Source organism: Anser anser (assembly GCF_964211835.1).
Source record: "Anser anser genome assembly, chromosome: 3".
NCBI lineage: Eukaryota > Metazoa > Chordata > Aves > Anseriformes > Anatidae > Anser > Anser anser.
Window position 1 is genome coordinate 55,964,335 of NC_139722.1, and position 26,254 is coordinate 55,990,588.

General features: G+C 42.1%; 1 protein-coding gene across 7 annotated transcripts in view; it reads left to right on the plus strand.

The window, feature by feature from the left end:
• PKIB (cAMP-dependent protein kinase inhibitor beta) overlaps positions 1-26,254 on the plus strand; it is a 55,002-nt gene that overhangs the window by 4,865 nt on the left and 23,883 nt on the right. Inside the window, exon 2 of one of the 7 annotated variants that reach the window (XM_083830665.1) lies at positions 25,159-25,290. The exons of 2 other annotated variants lie outside the window; for them this stretch is intronic. The gene's annotated coding sequence lies outside the window, so the exon portion shown is untranslated. Of the gene's footprint in view, positions 1-25,158; positions 25,369-26,254 lie in introns of all 7 variants that reach the window. 4 more of the 7 variants (XM_083830663.1, XM_083830661.1, XM_083830659.1 and 1 more) reach the window with 4 other exon arrangements.

Here is a 26,254-nt window from a genome sequence, read left to right on the forward strand (position 1 = left end):
CAGCTCAGCTGACTTCAGCCTAAAAAAAATCCCCTAGTGTCAGTGAGGGGAGGTGATGGTTCTGCTAAATTGGTTGTATTTCTGGTGCATGTGCGAAGATGTGTACCTTGAGCAAGCTTTGAATGTGGAGCTGTGTCAGATGTACCCAGGCTAGGGTGTTTGGACAGGAGGTGTTGCAGCTAACTTGCCACAACACCATTAGTGCTGAATATCTGCAGTAGAAGCTCTCCTGCATGTGCTTTCTTTGATACATAGCACAAATCTTTCCTTGCTAACTTTAGAGATAATGGCAATTCTGTACTAGACTGTGCTGCAAGGATGCAGCTCTTAATTAAAAATCTACAATTTTGCTAGGCTCTCCTTAGGAGGATCCCAGGAAAGCAATAACCGATCAGAAAGCAATTTCTTCTTCCTTTTTTTTTTTTTTTTTCTGTAATCTGGATTAAGCAGTATTTGCTGCTTATGTAATGTTAGCAACATGCTATCTTCCTCTCTGTTTGCTTTCCCCTTCCTGTCCACATAATGCATCCAAAAGAGGAAGGTGAAGTGGGTTTGTAGCCCATGTTAATGTCTGCAGATCTAAACACACTGATATAGGACAGGGGAATGAATAACTTCTGCTAATTTCTAGCCTTTGTGGGCAAATAGGCCACCTTTTATGAGCCTTTTTATGAACCTTTAGAACTGGTTTGCAACACTGAGAAATCACAAGCTTGTCAATAGGCCCCTGAGCAACCTGAAACTGCTCAGTAATGCCACTGCAGAGTTGTTGAAACGTCCTTGGAAGACATGTTAAATTCAGCACCTCTTGGGTGCAGCTTCCTCCATTTGAAGCTCTGATCCCTACTGTTGGCATTGGATGGAATTGCCATTAAGCACCTCTGTTTCTGTGAAAAGAGGCTAGTAGGTCAACAGAAATAAGTATGGAAGTGAATATCGTTGTAGCACGCAAACCATTTTTATAAGACAAAACCAAATGCCTTCAGATCTCTGGGTTTGGTCTTATGATTATTATTCTTAATGGAGCAAGATGACATGGAGGATACCCTTCACTTTTTGAGATAGTTCTGAATACAAAACACTTAGCAGTACTTGTGTGATAAGTCTTAAGAGAAAAGGAAACCAACAAAAATGAAAATAAGGACAACGAAGGAGGAAATTTCAGTTTGTATGCCCAGAACCCTAGTAGCACTGATTCTTTATAGTTTCAGGACTTTATTGCATTAAAGCTAGTAAATTTTCACCATGACCTAACATATGCTGAATAGGAAACCTCTTGGAGTTATCTTAGAAGCTCTGTTGATGTGAATATTTTCATATATGCCATAAAAAATACCTGAAATGTATTTCATGATGTTTGTGCCATCATTTGGTGACTGAGACACTAGACAAGCATTAATAAAACTCACGCAACTCTGTATTCTGTCTGAATAATATATTCCCTTTTACTCAGACTTGACATCTCCTTTCAATTCTGTTTTGCCTAGTTTTGAGTCCTGTGCTATTTGTATCCTCTAGCTAAAAACCTCACCCATTGATAATTATGATGTCTTCATTACAAGGTATTTTCTTAGACAGAATCAGAAGCGTTGGCAGCTGTTACATATTTCGTACGAACTAATGAAAGTGGTCTGTCACATACCACTGTGTGATGTCAAGGAGATTATTATTAAGGTGAGTATATGTCCTCCCTCTTCCTCATCAAAAATAGCTATAATTCTTGGGCAATATGTGGTATGCTTTGTTCATAAGTAACTATAAAGTTAGATGTTAGAATCCTTAATTAAGAGAGTGTCTATTAAATAGTGTTGGCAAGATTTGCTGTGTAGGTATTTTTATGTGGAGAACTTGATCTCTTCTGTTTGTTGTGGACAAGGTTTGGTTAGATATGAACGATAAAGAGAACAGAACTTTGGAAGATGGTCTCTAGAAATTCCGTCTCTGAGTGGACAAGCAGTTCTGAAATTAGTATTTGAAATGTAACTAGAGTTTCCCCCATGAGACCACACAGAAAGATGTGGTTTGCCCAATACCTGAAGTATAACTACATATCTCAGGGCTTAGGCAGTTTTGAATAGCACTGCTAGATTTGGCAGATGGTGTGACAAGATGTTGGGCAATCATATGGCACTTCATTTAAATTTAAATCTAGGGTATAGTGGGAGTGCTGGAGCTTTTCTGCTGCTGTATGAATAAAAATCTGGAGGATTGGCTTTATATATACTGTCCTTGGAAAAAAGGGAAGCCGTGCTGGCATCAAGGAGCAGAACAGAGCTCTGTGTTTCTGTTGCCACTTTTCGAGAGTGAATGGAATGCTCTTACAGAGAAGAACTGTAGTTGGATGGTGAGATGACAGGACAGGCACAGCGGTTTGCCTGCAGTCCTGCCTGTAGTAGAGCCTTGCTTGCATGCAGGAACGCAGCTCCACCCCTGAAGCAAGGAGTCGTGGTACTGCAGCTTAAGTTCACAAGGGCTGTCAATGTGATCAAATAAGATGCACTTCCCCCTGGGGGAGAAGCAACAGTACCTAGAGCTGGTAGGACATCAGGAGCACGATGGGTCAGGGCTGGAGCAGTTGCCCTGTGAGGAGATGCTGAGGGACCGGGGCTGTCCCAGCCTGGGAGAGATGGTGGATAGAAAGGAGCTGGGGAGACAAAGGGCCTTGGCTGAATCCAGGGAGGCTTAGAGCGGATTCAGGGAGAAACTTTCGCCCTGTGGGACAGGCTGTCAGGGAAGGCCATGCTGGCACAGTTCTCAGGGTTTCCAGCCCCAGCCCCACACAGCCCTGAGCAGCCCGGCCTGGCTTCAGCGCTGAGCCTGCTGCCACGGGGCTGGGATGGGGACACCCTGAGTTTCCAGCCAAGCATAGCTGTCAGGGATCCTATCATCTGAAGTTCAAAGCTGAGCCTTTGAGAAGTTGCTGTTAAGTTTAAATTACCATCTGTGCATGAAAAAAAATGTAATGGGGAAGAGGAACCCTAATTTCCTAGACTAGAAGAAGGCCAATGACAAGTACCTCTAATAAGAAATAACAAATAGGCACTTAAACAGCATAGAGTTTCACAGTCCCTGTCTTTAAGAGATTACATTATCAATATATTTAGTATGGCTAAATTCAGTTATGTAAAATAATTTGTAAGCGTGCTGCACGTGCTCTGTTTCAGGCTTCAAGTCTAATTCAGTTAGCTTCTGCCTTTGTTAACCTAAGAGAAGCTTTCTCCAAGGCACCATGTGGTAGTATGAATAGGCAGGGATTTCTGTAAACATGTTTTGCTTAAGTGTTAGCACGTGATATTTATGTTCTGCATTCAGAAATGAAACACTAATCTTTCTTAGAAGATGGCATCACTTGTAATGGCCTGATTTTGAGGCTTTGAAGAAAAAGGTCCCTCAGTAGGGTTAGGTCCTTTGAAATATATTTACTGATTTTCTTCTTGGAAACCTCAAATATTAGAAATTCTACACCACCGTTCTTGTGTTCTCTTTAAGTGTCTTCTCAGAGGAGCTGGAGTGCGGTGAAGCCTCATGATAATGAAGTCTCCAGAGAAGACAGCAACTCGCTAGGCTGTTATTAAGACTGTGGCTTGCTTCTGTTTAGCACATGCATGTGCACACACAGCAAAATAAAAGCAATTGTTTCTAAAACAGACATAGTCTCACTTAAACAAACATAAAACAAAAAGCGCCTTTCAGTGTTGTCAAAGTTGCTTCATAAACAGTGATTGCGCATATGTTCCCTGAGTAGTATAAAGGTGTCTGCATTAGCAAGCCAGCGGTGCTTTCAACCACCTCCTCACTTTTCCCCATCATTACTCAGAAATTGTCACTAACAGTGCTTGCTGTTTACAGTGGAGAGCTTAAAAAAAGCTTAAGAAGATGAGTGCATGAGGAATAATTTTTTTTCTTTCCCCTTGAACTTTCATTTGTTTGCTGGAACAGCTAGAATTGTGAAAGGAATTGAACTGAAGAAAAATCCCTCCTGATTACTAATGGATAGTCCTTTTATTGATGTGGGTGTAAACTCTCCACTTGAATGTGGAAGTCTCATAGCAGAGAGCCAGGGTTTGATGCCTTTATGAGGAAGAGGATGATGGTAGCTTTTGCTGTTCTGAATTTGGTAATTTTATCTCTGATAGTTTGAAGAGAGTATACTTGCTCTCCATGCACTTCCTTTTATTAATGGATTATTTCACTTTTGTGTACCTTTGCTCCTTCCAGACTGCCATTACTTAAAGCTAGCTGGAAGTAGCACTTAAAATAGAATAAATTGGATGATACTTTTCTTGAATAGATTTACCAATAGAGCCAGTGTATTGTTTCTGTTCTAGCAAGTTTTGAAAGTAAAATAAATAAATACTAATTCATAATACTAATTCATTAAACTGTACTGATTATAAAAATAATTCCAAATGGAAGCCTACTTGCTGTAATCACATTTAAGTAGAGACAATTACTTGTTTTGAGTGAACTGTAACAATTCATGCATCTTGCCATGGAAATTGAATGCTATTATAGAAACTCATCTATTTTGATGGAAATAATACAACCTTCAGCTGTATAGTCACTGTGTTAATTAAGTGACTGGTTAATAAGCCGGCCTTTGTAGAGAGTTAAATTATGTCATGCAAAGAAGGAACAAACTCTTTTAGAGCCTTCTTTAGAAAGAATTAGTAATTGGTAAAGCATCTAAAGAGTGTAGAAGGAAGCTGAACGAATGTACCCAGCTGACCTATTTTGCAACTTCACATGGAGTGATATTTGCCTCTTTTCACATCCAAACAATATCAATTAAAACTTTGCACCATAATGATATTGAAAGTTGCGAGTTCCTTAAATTTATGTAAAAATATAGAACTTTAAGTTCTATTGCTTAAAATTAAATACAAGTTTATATTCTGGAAAAAAGTGAAAGATGAGATGCAGAGATGTATTTTTTTTTTTAAAAAGGGAACTTCCAAAACATAGTTGTTTGCTCAGCTCTTGCCGTAAGTATTTTACTGTGAAAGTTTTCTAAGCACACATTATGAAATGGTCATTCTTTAGTTTTGTATCTTTGCCTTATTTCTGTGCTTTTTTAAAAATAGAATTTTGTTGCCTAGAACTTAGAAAGTACGTAAGATTAGAGCTGAATCAAAGCATATTCAAAAAAAAAAAAGACAATTCTGATTTTGGACTGTGCAGGCATTACCCCCGCTCCCTCTCCACCCTCTGATTCTGTGTTTTGTTTGCATTTGATTAAAGCCACCAAAAAGATAGAACTTCTAGTCCAGGATTTTCTGCAGCCTGCCTCTGTCAGGGTAGGAATGAATGCATTTGTTCCTGCACTATACCTGGCTGAGAACTGGAGAACAGAGATAACAGCTGGTACTGTAGTCTGTGGAGTGGAGGACACTTCCTGTGATCTCAGTTTCCTTGTTAAGGCTTTCCAATGGCAGTATTTCGTAGAAGAAGAAAAGTGGGGCTGACAGGTTTAGCTACCATCTGATGTGAGTCAAAGTTTATGTATAAATGGCAGCTGATCTGTCGTGTCTGTGATGAGTGAGGCAGCCCAGCAATTTAGGCTTGGAAGACAAGGAGAGCCCAGAAAAGGTAAGGTGTAATTACCATTTGAAATTGAACTTCTCTTATTTGTTCGAGTGTCTTAGCAGGAACTACGAGTTCTCATATAAGAACATATAACTAATGCAAGTGTTCAATGAAGGAGTAATAGGTCTGATGGTGAATTAGAAGGTGTAAGTGTTGTTAAGAGGGATGAACACAGGGGAAAGATATTTAATCACATTGTCCTTGTGAGAGGAAGAATTGTGTTGCTGAGGTGCAAGACACCCAATCTCTTGGTGAGAAGGTTGTAAGCAGGTTGATAAGGCCATGACTTTGTATTTGAACCACATTTCACAGTGTAGAAGAGGGGTTCAAATTTCAAAGTAACAATTACAAACCACACAGGAGCTGAGCTGGCAGGTGCATCTGGCTCTGCTCCTCTCCATGGCATTCTAAGCTGCTCCATCAGAAAATGGGCCAATCTAGACAGCTGAACAAAATATGTGCAGAGTAAGACCTAGCGCTGATTTTTCTGGTATCCATGTTGACCTGTCCTATATTTTTCGGCAGAGACCTTGATAGGAGCAGAAGGAGACACATGCTCTTTGTTGGAGACCTTTTTAAGGTTTGATCTTGCAAGAGAGAGTGTAGGGCATGTATCCTCATGTTCAGAAACATGAAGATATATGGATGATCACTAAATGGGATGTGATGAGGGGGAAGATGCTAAGTCTAAGGTAGTGTGGGAACTAAAAACAGCTTGATGTTTTGGGATCTGCACTTGCAGAGTTCCAGCAGATAGCACAGCGAGCACCTAAGCTGTGAGCAGTTGGAGTTGTTCTGGGATTGTTCAGAGAAGCAAATTCTGTAGGGAGAGTAAAAAAAAAAACACCTTAAGCTGAGTAAGGAATATTAAGGCATGGCTATGTCTGGTGTCAGTGTGTGTGAGTTTCAAAACTTGTTAAGAAAATAAGCATATGGACTTCAGTGTCTAAAAGGCACATAGGCTTTTTTGAGTGAGGAACATAGCAGACAATCCTTTTCCATTTTACATTTCTTCAGAAAGTGTCTTCACACATTTTCTTGTATATTTATGTCTCTGAATTTAGGGAGGGAGGGAGGGAGGGTGAGGAGGAAGGGAAGCTGAGGAGACAAGCAATGTTGGATTTTGATGGAGATTAGCACCAGTTTGTTTGCAAATGGAAGTGCAGAAGAGCTGCAGTGATGTGTTATATTGTTAATTATGTTTCAGTGGAAAAGCTGCCACTCAGGAGAAAGAGGCATTTCCAGTGACAACTCTGGAACTGGAGCTCCAGCCTGCATGAACATGGTGCTTAGTATTTGTTGTTGAACTGTGACATCTGAAATAATACTGCTCTAGATAAAAATAGAACTTAACTGTGCTAAATGGCCAACAAACACTTATTGAGACTCCAATTTCAATGTTTAAACTAAACAAAATAGTAGGGTGTTGGGGGAATGAATTCTGTAGCTTTTACCTTCTAGAGGAAATTGTTCCCTCATTTTCTAAATTAGAGGAACAAAAATATTTGGTCATAAATTGCATGAAAATAGCACATAATTTTCCTGCACGTCTCATCTGGGGCACTGAGTCTGTGGAACGTTCATTTGAAGCAAAGCAGCCGGGGGCAGAGCACATAGGAGTAGGACGCAGAGCTGGGGTGACTGGCCAGCCGGTGACTTGGAAAACGAGATCTGCAAAGCATGGAAAGGGCATGAGGAACGGTTGCTTTGTGCTGTGTGGCCTTGTGGATTTCTGCATGTGGTGACTTTGACGACAGGCATCAGTTATGTAGAGCAGAGAAGCGAGGAAATGTTGGGCTCGTGTGATGTGGTGGGAGCAGTTTGCAGGAACAAAACTCCCCCAAAACCTTGGCTGGTTCTCTGAGGCCTGTGAAGGTGTCTGTTCATCACAGTGAAGCGCGGGTGGACGCCTGCTTTGGTGCTGTGGTGGCTTTGCATGACGTCCTGGCACCGCTTCTGCCCGGGGAGCCCAGGGACAGCTCTGCCACCAGCTGCCAGGGGCACCGCGGCCTTGTGTGGGCGCAGGGGCAGAGCAGGCCGAGGACTTCAGCTGCCCTGAGCACAGTGTGTTGTCCCCTCTGAGGAGAGTTATGTGTACTGTCTGCATCACTCTTGTAGATGGTTTGTTTTCCTTGTGTTTATTCTGTCAACACACTCCTTTGAGGAGGACAAACGGCAAACACGAGTGCTGGAACAGGAGCAGCAGTCACTGCGGGTTTTAGAGCCAGGGTGGGCAGGTTGAATCCAGCGAGACCTTGCAAATGCTTCCCTCCCCCACTGAGGAGGGTGCTGGCTGACAAAATGGAGGTGTGGTGGCAACACCAGTTGCACCCAGTTGTAAACATGTAGTTCAGGAGCTATGGCAGGTGTCCCGATTCAGGTTATTTTCTTCCTTCAAGGTAGAAGGCACTTTCAGTAGTCTTTGATATCCTGGATCTCTCTGTCCTCCTTTTAAAAATGAATGGGTGCTATAAAAATACCAGGGCTAGGATGTTTCCTCTGGTCATAAATTTCCCACAGAAAGATAGCTCCATCTTTAACAACTTCATGCTGGATCTGGTGCCGAAGCTTGGGTTTAATAGGATTTATTAAAGGACCTTCACTTTAGAAGAAGTCTGCATGAAATTGTACTGATTTTCTACTGAATTATAATACTATTCTATATTATGTTATTATATATATTATATATTATTATAATACTACTGAATTATGCTTCTGTTTTGGTAGCAAACATTATCTTATTCTCTTCTCCATAGCTCAGGAACAGCTCTGGTGTTACACTGTACCACTTTTTGGACAGGAAATGTAATGAAATATTGTACATATTGCAAAGTGAGTCTGCATAAGCAGGAAATAAATCTGTAATCAAACATGGAAATCTGTAGGAAAGGTGATTTTTAGTTAGATGTACCTGCCTTTTCCCATCTGCTAACTTGCTGTTTTAATGGCTCTGGGGAGTCACAGATTTGTTATGAGTCTTTGCCTTGAACCAGCAGTGCCTTTTCAGATCATGGAGGAATTGTACTGGACTTTATATTCATGGGTAGCTCAGGCTTTAAAAAAACACCACCACGAACCACTAGCAACAAAACAGATGAAAAGAGCTTCTCAGGGTTTAGGCTGTAGCACCTCACAGATGGCCCCACGCTGTGGTTTGGCAGTGGGGCCTCTCTGGTGGTTATGGGGCATCCTGCATAGGGAGCAGCCCCCCCAGCTGGAGGTCAGCATTCAGCTGGGGGAGCTGTGAAGCAGGGGTACATTTTCTCATAGACCTCCAGCTTATCCTCACTGGCTCCACCACAGCACCTGGAGGACTGCACAGCCAGAACTTTTGCATTTACCTGTTTGCCTCAAAACATATATTTTTTTTCTGTTTTTAAATGATGGAGAAGGAAAACAGAGGCCAGCAGTATGTGTTTAGTCTCAAGGAAGCATTGGCAATACTTGTGCAGGCCTGAGATCCTGTAAAGCAGAATACAAGAAAACGTGCATGCTCACCAAGAAATTTCAAGTTGTCTTCTAATCTATAATAATCCTGAGAATAAACATTACTTTGAGTTGTAAGACAAAGCCTTTAAAATGCAGAACAGACAACAGTGTCACCAGGAAAGTTTACGGAAAGACAAAGGAGTTTGTTTTCTTTAAGGAGGCAAATGAGTGATGTCCTCTGGATTCAGTTGTGCCAAGCAGATGATAACGGAAAATCATTATTTGTGAAAAAGTTTATGGGCATGCCTGCATTGCTACGCACGAATATTTTTCACCCCAAATAACCCCAAAAGGAAGTTGGCTGAATACACAGACTCCTGAGGACTGGGCCATGCTTAGAATCATAGAATCATTAAGGTTGGAAAAGACCTTCAAGACCATCTGGCCCAACCATCCCCCTACCACCAATGTTACCCACTAAACCATGTCCCTAAGCACCAGGTCCAACCTTTCCTTGAACACCCCCAGGGACAGTGACTCCACCACCTCCCTGGGCAACCCGTTCCAATGCCTGACTCATAATTTCTGTGAGATCTAGCCTACCTATTGCAGCTGACATCAAAGTGAGGACAGGTTCCTCAGGGCTTTCTGTTTGAGCCCTGAAAATCTCCTAAGGACAGAGCTTCCACAGCCTCTCTGAGCCCCATTTCCAGGACTTGACCACTCTCACTATAAATCTTTTCTTCCTCTGCCCAAACCAAGTTTCCTTGTTGTGACTGAGCGACTCTGAGAAGAGCCGGGATCTCTTTTTAGTAGGCCCGTGGAGGTGGTGGAGGACTGCCATGGCAGTCCCTCCTTGGCCTTGTCATCTCCAGGCTGAATGGTTCCACTTCCCCCAGCCTCCCCTCGCATATCTTGTGCTCCAGCTCCCTAAATCGCTCCGTGGCCCCCTAGCAGGCTCCCCTCCTCTGCAGCGTGCTGGTGCTGGGGCTGCAGCTGGACCTCACCAGTGCTGACTTATGAGATGTCTTCTTAAATCATGTCTGCTGTAAGTGCCCTATTAAGAGCAGAGTGGACTGCATAAACATGAATATATTCTTTTCGTTGCTGTGCATAGCTGAGAGATGGACCAGGAATAATAAGCTAGTGAATTAAAATCAGAATTATGTTCACTTACAGGCTGCCAAAAGCTGAATAAGTAGTCTCCTGTCATACATAAACCATATACACAGAGGATGGAAAAGCAAAAATACCATTAGGATGCCTGAGGTTTGGTTTCATAGCACACTGAATCCAGAGGTGACCTTTAGTTATAATCAATGTGATATCCTTGGATATACAGTGTGCCAAGGCTTCCTTCCCTTAGTTTATCTGAGGTTTGATCTCGGTGATACCTGATGCAGAATAATGTGCTGTCAGCCAGCCTGCTCGGATGAAAGAAATGCTGGCAGACATGGTCCTAGAGCCGGCACGACAGAGACCCTCGTGCTAACAAACATGGTCAGGTTTTGTGCAGAACAGCATGGATGGGAGAAAGGGAGGAGGATGAGCACTGTTAAAGTGGCATGAAACTGGGGAGGGAAAATCTGTGTCTGAGGTGAGGCAGTATGGTGCATGCAGTGGTCATTCTGGGCACAGGATGGTAGCTTTCAAACACGCTTGCTTCTCTTTAGGCTTGTCATCCTCCTGCTGTTAACATCAGCTATGCTTTGGTTGTGGTTGTTGTTACTGCTACTTGAAAATACAAATACTGTGTTTTCATGAGAGGTTAAATTGCATTCTTCTACTGACAGCAGCAAGAATTTTTGCTGGGGGGATTGCAATGCAATCCGTTCTGTGGATGGGGTATGAAGAGAGTAGGGCTGGGGTTTAATGATTTCTGCTTTCTCTCTTGTGCTCTTTGCAGAGATGCTGTTGTTCAGGGGAGAGCTAAGAGGCGCAGCCCTAACCCTCAGGGAACACCTTGAGCTGCATCTTTGTGTGGTCTGCACGTTGCAAGAACAAAACCTGAAGAAAACCTTCTTCTGTTGTTCTCCTCTGCCTCCTTAGGGATCAGATGTGATTTATGGTCTTTCCCTGGGGCTCCCTGCACCTCACCTCCAAAAGCCATTCATTCAGCCTTTGGCAAGCCCTGGTGGGGCAGCAGATTGCTTCAGCCGAACATTGATAAGCAGCCATACAAGCTGTAGCTAAAGGTGGCTCTGGGCTTCTGGCATCCTTTTCCTTCTAATCACGTTTTTTTGTTTTTTTTTAAAGAGGTATTTCGTTTTGGAACTGCTGACTTCGGCGCTCACATCTATGCTGATAGCTTTATTTATGCAGATGCAGCACATAAATTGTCATGTCCTGACTGCCCAGTGTCAGGGATGTCTCTGTAGACAGGAGAGCAGGTGTTATTTCTTTGAGGCATTTGACTTTTAAATTTCCTCGGTATCACCTTGCTTGAAAGAGCACCGCTTTAGGAATTGATTTCTCCAGTTGCTGCCCTTTCAGAAGGACAACCTGCAGTACTCCAGGCTGCCTCTGCAGCCACCAGTGGAGAGTGGCAGGGCTTCAGGGACGATCAAAATGGAAAAACCTGTGTGTTCATCTCTCTGTATGCTGCAAAGCTTCCATTTTAACATTTGAGTAGAGTTCAGCACAAGTGGAGGAGTCACACAACTTCAATAGGAAGACAAAATTGATAATCTTTATATTCTTTTCTGATTGAGCTTTTTCAGTCTTTAGAGCACTTTCGCATTCTTTCAGTTTCTTTGAAATCTAAAACTAAACTGAATGAACAGTTTATAGGGTCTTTTCCCATTTTCATTTGAAAACAAAATGCCTTATTAGCCCAAAATACCCTTGTAATTTTCCACTTCCAGATTCTGCTTTATGCCTCTCCAGAATCAGCAGACCCATTTGACTTTTCCTTGCTACAGGAGGAAATTCCCATCTGGAGACTGCTGTAAGGCTGGTTGGGGAAGGTCTTGTACACCAGCTTCTGGAGGTGGAAATCAAAACTGCAAATGTTTTTTGTGATCTTCTCTTCATTACAAATGTGATGTTCTGCCTAGCCACAGCACCAGGCTGCCAACACCAAACTAGAAACCTCTGTGTGCCGTGCTGTGCCATGCTTGGGTGTCCAGAAAGAAATGGATTTGTCTAAATTGATGTTGACTGAATGATTTGGATGTCTCTGGTGTGGAAGGGGAGGGAAGTTTTCCATTTGCTTTGAAGTGACAAAATGGGAATTTCATTTGTAAGTTGTTTTGTTTGTTTTTTAATTTTCATGTTTTCCTGCAGAGTACAGGAACAGTTGTACTGGATCAGGTTGAATGACTATGTAGTGTACAGTGTCTTGCCTCTGACAGAGGTCAAAAACAAATGGACTGGAAAAAGACTATCAGCACACAACAGTACTTCCCCCTCTATATTCTCCATTCCTACAGTGCTCAACAGCTCATGGTTACTTGAGCCAGATATGGTATCTTTGTGTTTAGTAGCTGTTGATAGGTTTTGCTCTCTTTATCTCTTTCTCTCGACCTTCTCAGCATTATTAATTACATCCTGGACCCCTCAATCATCTCTTTAGATTGAATCCAGTTTTCAGGTCCAGGACAGATTTGCCTCAGACATCCAGACATTGCTCCATAATGACACCTGCGTGACACCAAGCAAGTTTGGTTCTGGAAACAATCGAGATTTGTTGCTTATTGATCCTGTGGATATCCGAAATGCTAAGATCATGTGCAATGGAAAGCAAGCCATATGTCTGTGGAGGTGTGGGAATTTTCAGTGTTGGTTTTTGAAAGAGATCCTGGCCAAAGATCAAGAGATTCAGAACGATAACCTCAGTCTTTTCAAAGCCAAGCCTCACTGCTGCCAGATTCATATTACTTTTCATGGCACTGCTATCTCCTCGATGCCATCTGCCAACTGTTATAATTATCTCCTTGTCATTAGCCTAGCCGTCACCACTGCTTTCTTGTCCACTCCAGGTGTGCAGGTACATGGCTGGTACTTCACAGGGTAAGCAGTTTTGGAGGCAGGAGCACTGCCTCTCAGCACACAAAGAAGTACTGAGGTGAGGTGAGCTGTTACGCACAGTGACCAGCCTTCAGGTGATCTAGCTGCTCTTTTGATTTCAGAAGATGTGCATTCAGACACCCCAGAGGAATAGAGTGAAACAGGATGTCGTCACAGCTCTGGAAGAAACCAAAATAATCCTGATGATTTCTAAGATCTTATTGAGCAGGAGTGTAGAGCTCCTTAATGTTGCATTTGAAGAGCAGAAGAAACTGTACGTTTAACAAAAACTTCTAAACTTACATCATTGAAATCAAGCCTAACTAGAGTAGATGATTTTTACATTGTGTCATTCAGCCTAAGTTTGTAGAGCCCCCACATGAGAAGTGCAAATACTCAGCAGGTCTGCAAATCAGTAATTCAGTAAGTGCTTACAGTCAGATTTTTTAAAAGAAGGATGCTTACTGAGGCCTCTTTGCTGCAGAGTGACTTGTTTTTGAAAATTAGTTTTCTGTTGCTGAAAACAACCTTTTTCAGGGTGCTCGTTCCTGAATGCTGCAAACAGATTTTAAATATCTCAAGAGTTTAAAATACTTACGAGTAAGTAGTAGTAACACAAGGTATTAAAATGTTTTTTTTTCTCTCTGCAGCTGTGAAATTTGTTTTGAAGCAGTAGAGTGCTCTTTGCTTACGCAAGTAACTAGTAGAGGAAGGAGCCGCAACTGTAAGTGGATGTGGCTTAAGCATAAGATTAACCTATCGATCAGCTGTAGACATTTTTGTTAAGACTTGATAAAAGCAGAACTCACGAAATACATTTTTTCCCCTTATTTCACTGTAGATAATGGTCATGACACAAGCTGTGTAGCTTAATAGTTTACAACATGAGATCAGAAATTGAATTAACCTCTTTTATCTGTTCTGATGCAGAGCCCACATATCTCTGTCTGGAAATGGTAAAAATGTGGAAATTGATAAGCTGCATACATTTTTGAAAGATAAACTTCTAAAATGTGGGTTTACAGTGTGGAAATCAGGCCTGCCGATATCCTTCACGTTCAGCGTAGGCTGCATGGGGAGGAATAAGTAGTTGTGCATCTTCTCAAGGTTCAGAGATGTCCTGAAGGCAGAACTCTGCTGCTGGTCCAAGCCTATACAACAGCCCTCTCTTTGAGCCCTATCCTGACTGAGATCCTGGAAAGTCTCTCCCTTCAGACTTCAGTGTGAGTTGGATCAGGTACTCAACCCATGTTAACTTCATATCTTTATTTCTTTAATATAGAAACCTTCCCCTCTTCCCCCTTATTTCTTTCCGTCTTTCCCTCTTTCCCTCTTTCCTTCTTTTTTTTTTTTCTCTTCAAAGCCTCCATGGACTGTGTAAGCACACCACTGAAGTTTGCAACACTGACATCCAGGTCAATGTAATTACACTGCGCCATGCAGGAATTGTGATAAAGGGTTTTTGCATTGGAGAGACCATGTATAAACTTCTCACTGAAAAAATGGTGGAATCTCTAAAACTGCTCTGCATGCATGTTAAAGATGTTCTGTAAAAGCACTGCACAGACTAAACCTACACCAGATTTCCATATTTTAGAGGAAAGAGCAAGTTGTCCTCTTGTGGCCAAACAGATGCTGTACTTGCTTTCATGCGAGCAGACAGGAAGCCTTCAAAAGCTCTGTCCCTAGGCTGAAGTTCTGGTCCCTCACCTGCTGCAGGGCTTTACCTGGCCAGCAAGCCTGTAGCCTTCCTTAGCTGGCATAAAATGCCTTTTGGCAGAGACCAGCACTTTGGAGGCTGTCTCCTAAGAAAGATGCAATCTAACCCAAACACAGAATGAGCCAAATGATAGGTATGTTGGGAGCCGAACTGTAGGGGCCTCACTAAGAAGCACTTCATTAGCCTATTGTCTATCGGCCAGATCTTTCTGTGTGTGATGGGAGAGACCCGTCTCCTCTGGGTTACTTTCTCCAGTCCACGGTCTGGACAAGGAGTGGGTGCATGTGTTTGGAGTTGCCTTCACCCCTTCTTTCAAAAGAAGACAGAGTTAGGAGTGGAGATGCTTTTGCTGGGCTAGTTTGGTTCTGATTCATTCTCAAAACAGAGCATGCACTAAAATCATAAGAGCAGCTGTAATATGCCATGTCTTCTTTTGTTGCCATGTCAGTAACCTTTTACATTTTATCTTGAGAATGATTGTGAAAGGCCAGGCTACCTCAGGAAAACAGTGGCAGGTGAGTGTCTGGAGAGTGCACTGACATTTGTCATGACTTTCCATGATGCGTGAATCAGACATCTGGGTCCTCAAAGCTACGCTCCAAGTATTTGTCATTTAGCACATTCAAATCCCCCGGAAGTTCCATTTTACTCTGAATAGGTCAAATTATTTGTGAAAAGACAGAAGTGAAGGGGGTGGGGGTGGAGAAGGAGTCCTGAACCGTGCACACCAAAAATCTAAAGAACGACACAAAAAAAGGGATGCCCCCGTACTTCGGGGAGGGCTAACCAGGTGGCCTGGGCATACCCCTTGTTTCACCTGCCAGCTGGCTCCAGAGCTCTGCACAGTGCTGCTTTTAGCTGTCCCTGGGAATGCGGATGGGGTGCACAGACACGTCCCCGAGCTGCGAGTCCCAGCTGCTAGAGGGAGCCTTGCATGGGCTGGCAGGGGGTGTCTGTATTGCTCCTGGTCGCCTGCTCCTGTTGGCAGGGGCTGGTGGCTGTCACACCCTCGTATTGCTGCAGCCCTTCTCTGCTATGGCTGGAGAAGGGGAGCGTGGGCTGTGGCTGGTAGCAGCAACTCCTCTGACGTTTCACAGCTGGCAAGTAAGTAGTGGTTGCTCCGTCTAAATCCCAGGTAAATGAAAACTATAAATCCTCTGTTAGGAGGCATGTCTCTGTCCTCAAATGTTCTTGAGGCTATTCAGACAGCTTCAGGCCGAGTTACAGCAATGTGCTGAGCTGGTGCCCTTCTTCCTCAGTGCTTCAGAGGGATGTTGTTGTTTTTGATGTTTTTCAAGTTTAAATCAAGAAAAAAACCAACCAAATCCCAGTACAGCATCAGCATCATCTATCACAGGATGAAGGCAAATCCTGTCAGAGAAGCCAAGCTCTGTCTTTGCTTTTTGCTCTTCTCTGAGGCACAGAAAGTGGAGGGGAAAAAAGTGAGCAAATGCTTCTAGGGGATAGTACTGAGGCTGAGAAATTAAAAATGAACTAGGAGAATAGAGTCTTTGACATAGGTGCCAGGGAGGCAATTTTGAATTGGAAAGGGGAACTGACTGACTTTGCTTGTTTGTTCTGCTGTTCTAGTTCTGTTTGCTTTTTATGGGCCAAATTTTTGTCATGCCAATATCATTTCACTACAGTTTTACACTAGTACAAAAGGAAAATATGTTATCATAGTGGTTTGTACAAAAGGAAAATATATTATCATAGTGGTTTGATGTCTGTACTTGTACAAATAAATCTTTAGCAAGCTATTTATTATAGTTATTTATACTTTACAACATCAGGGGAAAAAAAAGTCACAGAATAGAAGTACTTACATAAAGATAGTATTTCTAAGAGAGCACAGGGGAAAAAAGCAAGCAAACAAACACAAACGTAAAAGGTGTGGTGGTGCGGCCTCACCTCGAGTACTGTGTCCAGTTCTGGGCACCACAGTACAAAAAGGACATTAAACTGTTGGAGAGTGTCCAGAGGAGGGCAACGAAGATGGTGAAGGGCCTAGAGGGGAAGACAGATGAGGAGCGGCTGAGGGCACTGGGCCTGTTCAGCCTGGAGAAGAGGAGGCTGAGGAGGGACCTCATCCCAGTCTACAGCTTCCTCATGAGGGGGAGTGGAGAGGCAGGGGACCTATTCTCCGTAAACACCAGTGACAGGACCCACGGGAATGGTGTTAATCTGAGGCAGGGGAAGTTTAGGCTGAACATCAGGAAGAGGTTCTTCACTGAGAGGGTGGTCGCACACTGGAACAGGCTCCCCAGTGAAGTAGTCACTGCACCAAACCTGTCTGAATTTAAGAAGAGATTGGACTGTGCACTCAGTCACATGGTCTAAACTTTTGGGCAGACCTGTGCGGTGCCAGGAGTTGGACTTGATGATCCTTATGGGTCCCTTCCAACTTGGGATATTCTATGGTTCTATAAGTCATGTCCACAGTCTGATACTTGATATTTGAAGCTCATATGCATAAGGCAGCCTTAACAGAAAGCATCAGTTTAGCATGCGCTGCAAAACTGCAATGCTGTTGACTTCTACAGTGTTCCTGTGTCAGCTGCATAGGAGTGAAGAGTTTGTGATCTTGAAGTCAGCAAAAGCATACAACGACCTGTTAGAGAAGGTGATGGAAATATTCATGAGGTGTTTTGACCCTCACCTTTCTTTGTGATGATCCCTGATTTATAAGTGAATATGGGAAACGATTGAATCAACGTTCTGATGTGGCAAATATAATCTGTTATACTGTTCCCTAACTGTTTTTTTCCTTGGTGCTGGAGTAGGAAATCCTCCCAGGCTGAAATGCGTGGTAAATGGTTATTTAAAACTCTTTAAGGGCGAGGGTAGACTTTTTCTGTGTGTTTCACTGTATAGATTACATTGTTGACTTTAAACTAAGGATTTGGGAAGGATGGGGTTTTAGTTCTTTTCAATAAGCTGATAAAGCTCAGGAGGCTACATACAGCTTTATCAGTTGCTCTAACTACTCATTTGCACTTTCCTGATTTTCCCTTGCCACTTATCTTTACAAAAGGTAACTGATATAATCAAATTATGGTCTTTAATCCTCACCAAAATCAGTGCTTCTCTTCTGCAGTTGATACCTGTGCAGTTTGAAAACCGTATTTGGGCCATGGCATAGCTTGAAACTCAGTTAACTGTTAGTGGCTTCTTAATTTTAATTTTGGAACAAATGTTTCTACCTGTTGGGATCTGTTGCCCTGATGAAGAATAATGCAACATGCCGTGAGACAAGTCAGAAGTGCAGCTGAATAAATTTAACATCCATGCTCTATGAGAGCAGATGTGTAGCCCAGCTTCCTTGTGCATAATAGAGCTTCATGACCACCTGTGCTGGTTTCTGAAGTGCTGCAGATAGCACAAATACCTCGTACAGCTTTCAGGTATTGCATGGCAACATCTTGGGGGAATTACTGCAGAACTTCATTTGTACAAGTGAACTGCAAAGATGATTGCTTTTCACCAAATCGGCACTTTAACTTTAATGATGTGTGTTAACATTATGCTGCAAATGTTTACATATCAGCAATTCCCTTTATTTTTCTAGCTTCAAAACAGCCAGCAGCTTAGTTCTATCTCTGTTCTTTGTTTTGGACTTGGAGCACACCTGTAGGAAAGAGGCCAACAGCGCACTAAAACTGGAGGCAACTGGAATTTTTTCCTATCTAAGCAAAACAAATATCTTTTTATGGCTTCACATTTCAGCTGTGATATGTGCAAAGTGATGTAAGTAAGTGCTTATCCTAACAGCTGCCTTATGTATATATCATAAGCACCAAATTACTTTATTTATTATAAAAATCTTGGTAACATTCTTAAAAGCGATGGGAGTGTAACAGCTTTTTTCAAAGTGGTCACCTAATGATTTAGGAAATTAATCAGTCCTGGATATGACCATCTCTCTGGGAATGAGTTGTGGAAGCATTTTCCTAATCTATTTCAGTGCACAGTCACCCAGAGGAGCTCAAACAGTTCGTGCGCACATAATCTGTTCTGGTGGGTCAGCACTGAGAGAATGGCAAAGGGGGGACAGGCTTCAGCAGGCTTAGTGAAGGATGTCTCCTTACCTCCTTAGGCTGATACACTGTCTACTCATGATGTTTTTACACTCATCTCCAGGATGAATGTAGGAGGAAGAATTTCTAAGCAAATTCGTTACTAGCATTGTGGTGGATAGATATCCAGCTACTGTCAATCAATGGCATTGGCAAATTCAATGGCTCTTCTGTTCTGAAATCATGCCTAATAAAAGAGAGGCACTGTCACAATAAATGATTACAGCGGTGACTTACTTGAAAAATAAAATATAGATGAATGGAAGGTGACGAAGATGGAAATCATCAGAACAGAAACAGTCTTTTTCGAAGGAAAATTAAGAAGTGGTAGGCTTTCAAAATGCAGTGATAATTGGGATAGGATCAAATAAGAAATAGCAGGGCTAACTTGCTGAGGCTGGTTGAACTTTGTGCATGGGTTATATGCTGGAATTATTTCCATCCACCTTTAGCAGTGGTTTTGCTAGAATAATGAAAGGCAGCAGGCTGTGGAAACAGGCACAGCAGCAGGCACTGCACGGATCGCCCAAAGGCTGCTAGGGCAGAGATAAAAACAAACCAATAACAAACAAAACCACACAGACATCAGCAGCTTCATCGGTGTATTGGCTGCTGGATGTGTCCAGAGGGCCCATGGCAGAAGGCACTTCAGGAAGCCGTGGTGCCCAGCAGCCTGCTCTGCAAACTGACTGCAAAAATCATTTCCTTAAACGTGTTTTTCTTCAGGATTTTCTACCCATGCAGAGGAACGCAACTCTAATCAACCGAAGTAAATTGCAAGCTGCAAAAGAAAAAAGGAAGAGCTGACAAAATTTCTAGTTGTTTAACACTTGAGGGGAAAGCTGGTATCCTGGGAAGGTGAAGTGGCATTACGGTGGGAATGTTCATGTTTTGTTTCAGCACAAATTGTATTCTCAGAAGTCACAGTTAATGCTCAAGGGACAAAATGCAACATGCCATTTACATGCCAGCTGTACTTCATCGTTTGTCACTCTTTCCAGCACAGAACCGCTGCCCTTTTTATTTTCTATCCCTTTTTTTTAAACTGATAAATAGGTATTAGGGTTGAATGCAGGAAATGGTAAGATTATAATGTACAGTTTCCATTTTTGTTATGAGAGCATCTTCTTGGTAGCAAAAAGAAACCTCCATCTGCAGTTTTCCAGAAGCCTGTTTCTTTAAAAAGATGTTTTCAAGATTGATTGGTATCAGGTGTGCCGAGCCGTGTGATTTCGGCGTTACTATGGTGATAACTCTTTTTAGATAGGATGTCAGAGACTATAATTGCACTTAAAAAATCCTGTGCACAGTATGATAACCTGCACGGAAATAGTCTACAGCCTCACTCAGACTGAGGTCTGTCTGTGTGACTTTGCTGACTGCGAGTCACCAAGATTACATACTGGTGTTTGGAGGAGATTGCTGTCCCCTCTCCCTTTCTGTTTGACAGACAGGCAGGATCAGCTTCACCAGCCTAAGAGGAAAGACAAGACTTTCATTTCGACTGACATTCCTCTAGCCCCTTCTGAGTCTGTGACTTTCTCTGTGTCTCAGGCTACCAGATCTGCCCCAGAGGTGCTCTGGTGACGTCCATGTGGCTCTACTTATGTCCACCTTGTGCTAGGTCTTGTCAATAAAGGTGTTTACTTCCACACTAGCATCTCTGTGGTTGCACTGTGGAACATGGAAAGCCCAAACCTCCTCCTCCTCAGCCTTCCCCAAATCTCTGACCGGTGATCAAAATTAAATTGCCTTGCTTTTCAAAATGCTTCTTGCTAACGCTTTGTGTTTCATAGGCCCTAGCACTGCAGCCATACATTTACCTTTTCACAGTGCAGCCAGCAGTAACATTACTCTTGTTCACAAACTTTTAACCTGTGCCCCTAACCCTGCAGTTGGCTCTCTGTCTGCACAGGGCTTATCTAACTTGATCTTTTGGCTTCCTGTAGCCTGTAGATCCTGGACTTCTGCTTCAAGCCAGGTAATTTATAGTTCACTTGAAGAACGAGAAGCACACAGAGCTTATTAGCTTGAATTCTGCATCAGTAAGATGGAAGGAAAAGAAGCAAGTTGGTAAGGAGTGAGGAAACCATGACATGGCTTCATGGTCAAGAGGCCTGAGATGAAGAAGCCGTGGCATCAGAGGGTACCGTGCCTTCCTGCCCCAATTCCTCCACCCCACCTCCTGCTTCTCAGCAGCAGCAAGGAGCTCCGGGCTCAGCCTCCCGTGGTTGCCCATAGGCAGGATGGGATGAGCTGCAAGGTGAATCCTGTTTTTCATGACTTGGGATTTCATTGTCCTTTTGGTCTCCTCAGAGGGTTTGGGCTCTAGGCCATGACTGCATGTCTGTCAGTGTACCAGCTTGGTACCGGAGTTCAGATGTCAGGGAAAGGTCCACTGTTAGAAAAGAACATTTTCCTAGAGTTTAATAATGACAGAAACTTTTCTGACGAAAACTTGCAAATTTCTGCAGTTTTAGTAAAGCTTGATCCTGTAAGTTGTTAAGTAACTTCCGGTGTCCAATATCTGTAGAAGTCAAAAATACTCAGGACTTTTTAGAGATAAGAGTAGAAAGGTGAATATTTGGATCTGTTCTCTCTTGGTGGTCTCTCTTAAGCCTGTGACTGCTATTTTGAAAGATAAAATTAGAAAACAAGATCAAATAAGCAATTATGGCCCCAGCTGTACAGAGTGCTTAAGTATGTGTTTTTAGGCTTCCAACTACAAGAATTAAACACTTCACTGAGTGCCCTGATAGATTGGAGCTATGTGGTACAGTGACAAATAGTGCTACAACTTTGGAGTAAAAGTGGCATTTGATTTGATATTGCACTGCAGTTCAGTTCATTGATTTGACATTATCCCTTATTGTGTTTGAGTTGTCTTTTGCCAAGTAGAAAGTGGGCTCTAATGCAATAAATAGATGGAACATGGTTAAATAGCTAAAGGTGAGTGATGTCAGCAGTCCTTTAACTCAGTTTTGGTGTGTCCCAACTGTATTATTAGGTGTGTGCCCTCCAGCCATACTCAGGTTCTGTTAGGAGCCAGGATTAGTACAGGGGTCAAATTCTTAAACTGATTTCTCCCATTGAGTTTTAATGATATTCATCAATGAACTTGAGATCAGTGAGCTGTAGGAAACACATTCAAAGATGGAAACACTCAAAACAGTCCCTAATACAGGCATCAAGCTGTTTGAAAAATTAAATATCAAAAGCAGATAAAGAGCAAAAGAAGTCATACTTCGTGTATCATAGAGTACAAACACTGATGTGGAGACTGATTGAAATCTGAGGGGATGGTAAACAAGAGCATCTGTCCTTTCAAAGACCATTTTTGTCAATAAAGATATAATAAGAGCAGTAATTGGCTGCTTTGCATATAACTGTATAAATGAGACTGGAAAATGCCAGCCAAGGCTACTACAGACCGGAGAGTCAAGCACTGATTTGTTTGGCATGAAAGTGAGAGCTTCCACAGCTGTTTCCTTACTTGAGAAAAGAGCGACACAGGAAGTGACTTAATTTACTAATTATTGCCTTAGCCCTCACAATTTTACTTCAGTTTCCCTGATTTCTTGCTTCTCTCTGGAAAAGGCTTTTTCCTCTGATTTTGCTGTGTTCCTCTATGCAATAGAAACACACAACAGAAAACCATCTGGAAACCAGTCTCGGTGCCAGCCCCATTCAGAATAACAAAGCTGATTTTTGATGCCTGATTTGGAGCACCAAATGCTCTGCCTAACAGGAAATCTGGTGCCATGCCCAGTTTCGGAAAGATGGAGGCTCTTAGGATGCAAAGTCACACTGCTTCGGTTGATAGCTCCCTGTCTTTTGCACAGCTGTGGGAGTGAGCAGTTCAACCTGAAAACTCTTTGTGACTCTGACCATCTTGATCCTGCTTTGTGTGTTGTCTACAATGAGCTAAACATACTCAGCAGAGCATGCTGGTGGCGAGGAAGTTGTAACGAGATACTGCGCTGTACTTGTTAGACTATGTCTGGAAAGAATGTGTCTAGCTTTGTCCTTGCCTTATAAGCAGGATGTTGATAAACTGGAGAGGGAGGCCATCAAGTTGAGGAACATTTGCCCTATGAAGAGAGGCTGAGGGTCCGTGACATGTACAGTTTGGAGAAGACGAGGGGATCTCAGATTGGCCTTCCTGTACCTACAAAGGATTACTGAGAAGATGGAGCCAGGCCCTTTACAGAGTTGCGCAGCAGAGAGAATAAGAAACCGTAGTTACAAACTAGAACAGGGCAGGTTCTGACTTGAGGTAAGGGAAAACTTTTCACCATGTGAGCAGTTAAGCCCTGGCACAGGTTGTCTGGAAAGGTTGTGGAGTCTCTGTCCTTGGAAAGGATTCTCCATTCTGGGACATATTCAAAACAAGACTGTACGAATCCCTGAGCAAACTGATCTGAATAGTTGACCCTGCTTTGAGCAGGAGATTGGAGCAGATGACCTGAGGTCTCTTCCAACTTGAATTTTTCTGTTGTTATATATCACCAAGTTTTCAGCCATGCTTTATCCTATGCTTCTGGCTCTGTCCCAGATATCTCCTCCTGGCTGCACGTCCTATGCCACTCTCAGAGACCTACCACTAATGCAAAATATCATTGCTGATCTCCTCCAACTGAGCCTTGGCATGATAAAAAAGTGTGCTGGTTTTGAGATGTTGACAGACTTTTTCTTTGAGAAAAACCCTACCTTGTCTTCATAAAAGAGGTGCTTAACCGGGACATGTAAAGCAATTGTCCAAATAGGAAAATCTTTGTTTTGAAATGATTGCTCCTTTTTTTTTCCCAGAACACTGACATTTTGGGATATCCCTAAATTTGTTTGTTTGATATTCAAAAGCAAGCATAAGCAGACCATGATGTCTGAGAAACCACCAGAGTTTTCTTCCACCTTCCCCCCTACCCCTGCCCTTTCTTCTTGTTTTGTTCACTCCGTCTATCTGTAAAGTGTTCTGCAAAGTCAAGTAGGATACCTTGCTTTCCTTTAATTAGGTTTTTGAGTTTTCCCGGAAGTGGTGATCCTAATCCATTTTCATATGTAGAATTCTTTTAGAAGACTAGACAGGATGAAGTTGAACTAGTTCGTATTTTTCATAATTATGTTAATTCTTCCTTTCCCCCTTTCAGCAGACTTTGGGAAAAACTCAGAAAGCTTATGCTTTTTTTTTTTTTTTCAGCAGCAAAGTTAGAATTCATACAGAATGGGAAGAGATGAAGACATCATCTAAAATGTACCTAAGAATAGCCTGAAATAATGACTTAATAATAAATGTGAAATAAAGTTAGGAAAATTGCAGAATTTATTTTCTTTCCTATAATGAAAGGACTCAAAGGTCAGATTTCTAATGTTGATTAATGACATGTAATGCTTCAAAAATTATGATGAAGTGAAGTATATAACAGACACTTTCTCTTTGGGACACTCTTGAATCTTTGATAATGCATCATTTCCCCCCGAATGTTACTTTTGAAACTGAAATTTGCTAGATTGACTAACAGTAAGGAGAGCAAATAGTCTCTCCCAGAAAACATAGGGCCTCAAGTGGACAGTGGTGTAGGCTCATCAGTTTGTCTATCAAAAGTTGCTTCATACCATCTAGTTATACCTGCCTTGACATCTTGTCACCACTGTTTTCTTAGCAGTTGCTGAGTTCAAATTCAGTGATTACCTTGGGATGTGACTGAGGGGATGGGGTCCTCTTAGTGCTTTCTTTATCAGTACTTTGCCAATGTAATATTGGCAATGCAAAGCAAATACTCTTTCAGAGAAACAGCAGTTCCTTGGAACGTGGTCAATGCTTTTAGTGTTAAGTCTTAAATAAACACACAGTGGTTTTACTTTAATTTTGTTTTGGTTTTACTAACAGCTCATTGCTGTGAACACTTTTTATCCATCTGTTTGAGAGATAATAGGAGAAGAAGATGGGTAAGAATTCATGATTTGTGGGGACAAAATGAGCAAAGTCATTAAAGGACTCCATTGGAGATGTGGGAATTGTGAACCTTGCACTGAGACCAAGGGCTCGCTCTTCTTGTATAAGAATCAGTCACTGCATAAATTACAGAAGCAGTCTTTAGGCTTCAAGCATAATGTTTTCCCTCTGTGTTTCAAATGGTGGCCTGACTAATGCCATCCCTGACCCCAAATTCTATGACATACTTCTTTTTTCCCTTAAAGGAAGCATTGTATTAGAAGTTAAAGTGTGAAGATGGTGGTAAAACTTAGTTGACTTCAAAAAGACAGAATTTAATTTAGAATACTTCCATTATCTTCTGCACAGTGGAAAGTGCTGTTGCTCAGCTTATTTTTTTTCCCTAGTGAGCAAAGCATTCACCTAGGAAACAGAAGATGAAGCCAGTTTTCCTTCAGAGCCCTAAGTCTCCTCTTCTGGGCACCTTTTCAACAGGAGGACAGAGCTCTGCTTGGTGATTTGAAGGAGTCATTGCAGAGGTGATTATTTCTTCATCTGATGAAGTTGCTGGTGAGTAGATGGAGGTACTTCCTGGCAACCCAACTTCCTTGCAACAGGTAGGATCCCTAGGCATGCCCTTCTTCCAGGTATTATCAGTTGTTTAGTTCCAGGTGGCTTTCCTTTCATGTATGAGCTTTGTAAATTGAAGTGGTTTTCTGAAGCATCAAGTCTTTGTAGATGCTTCAGCATCTACTTTCGTGGTTTGGGTTCTTTCTACCTTGCAGGACTGGTACCTCAAGTGAAAGTATTGTGGCACCCATCTAATGTGTATACATGCTCTTTGCTGAAGAAGGAAGAAGAATCCAGTCCCAGATGTTGCAAAGAATTGTGGTCTGTGGAACAAGAAATGAGGCAAGATGGGGTCAGGGACAGTACTGGGCCTTCATAGTGACAGTCCACAAAAAGCTTCATTTTGCTTATGGCTAACAGTGAGCTTTATACCCATCTTTATTCACTTTAGAGAGAAGCTGTTTCTTTTGTTTGGTTGGATTTTTTCATCAGCTGTAGTATGAGCCTGAACAGTTCCATATCCAGTCAAATGTAGAGAGATTTCTTTTCATCTTTAGTCACCTTACCTTAATAGCCATTGGAATGGCATTTGGAGGAAAAAGAATTTGGATGACATATGACCTCAAACACTGGTGTAAGAGCTGTATGTCAACAACAGTATCCATACCTAATAATACAAAATAAATGCTAATTACCTGAAATGGCCTTTATATGCATAGGTAAGCATTTCTTCTATAAAAATAAGAGCATTCTGGATGTCAATTACATATCTCATAGTCTAACTTTAATTTCTTTACAGACTTTGTACAAGATAGCTTGATTGGTGTATAGTAGTACAGACTTAACTGAGATTGAGCGTACTGAACTTAAATTGAGAAGCCTTTCTTCATCTGTTTAAAAAACAGCTAAGTACAACTTCTTACTGTGGAAAAA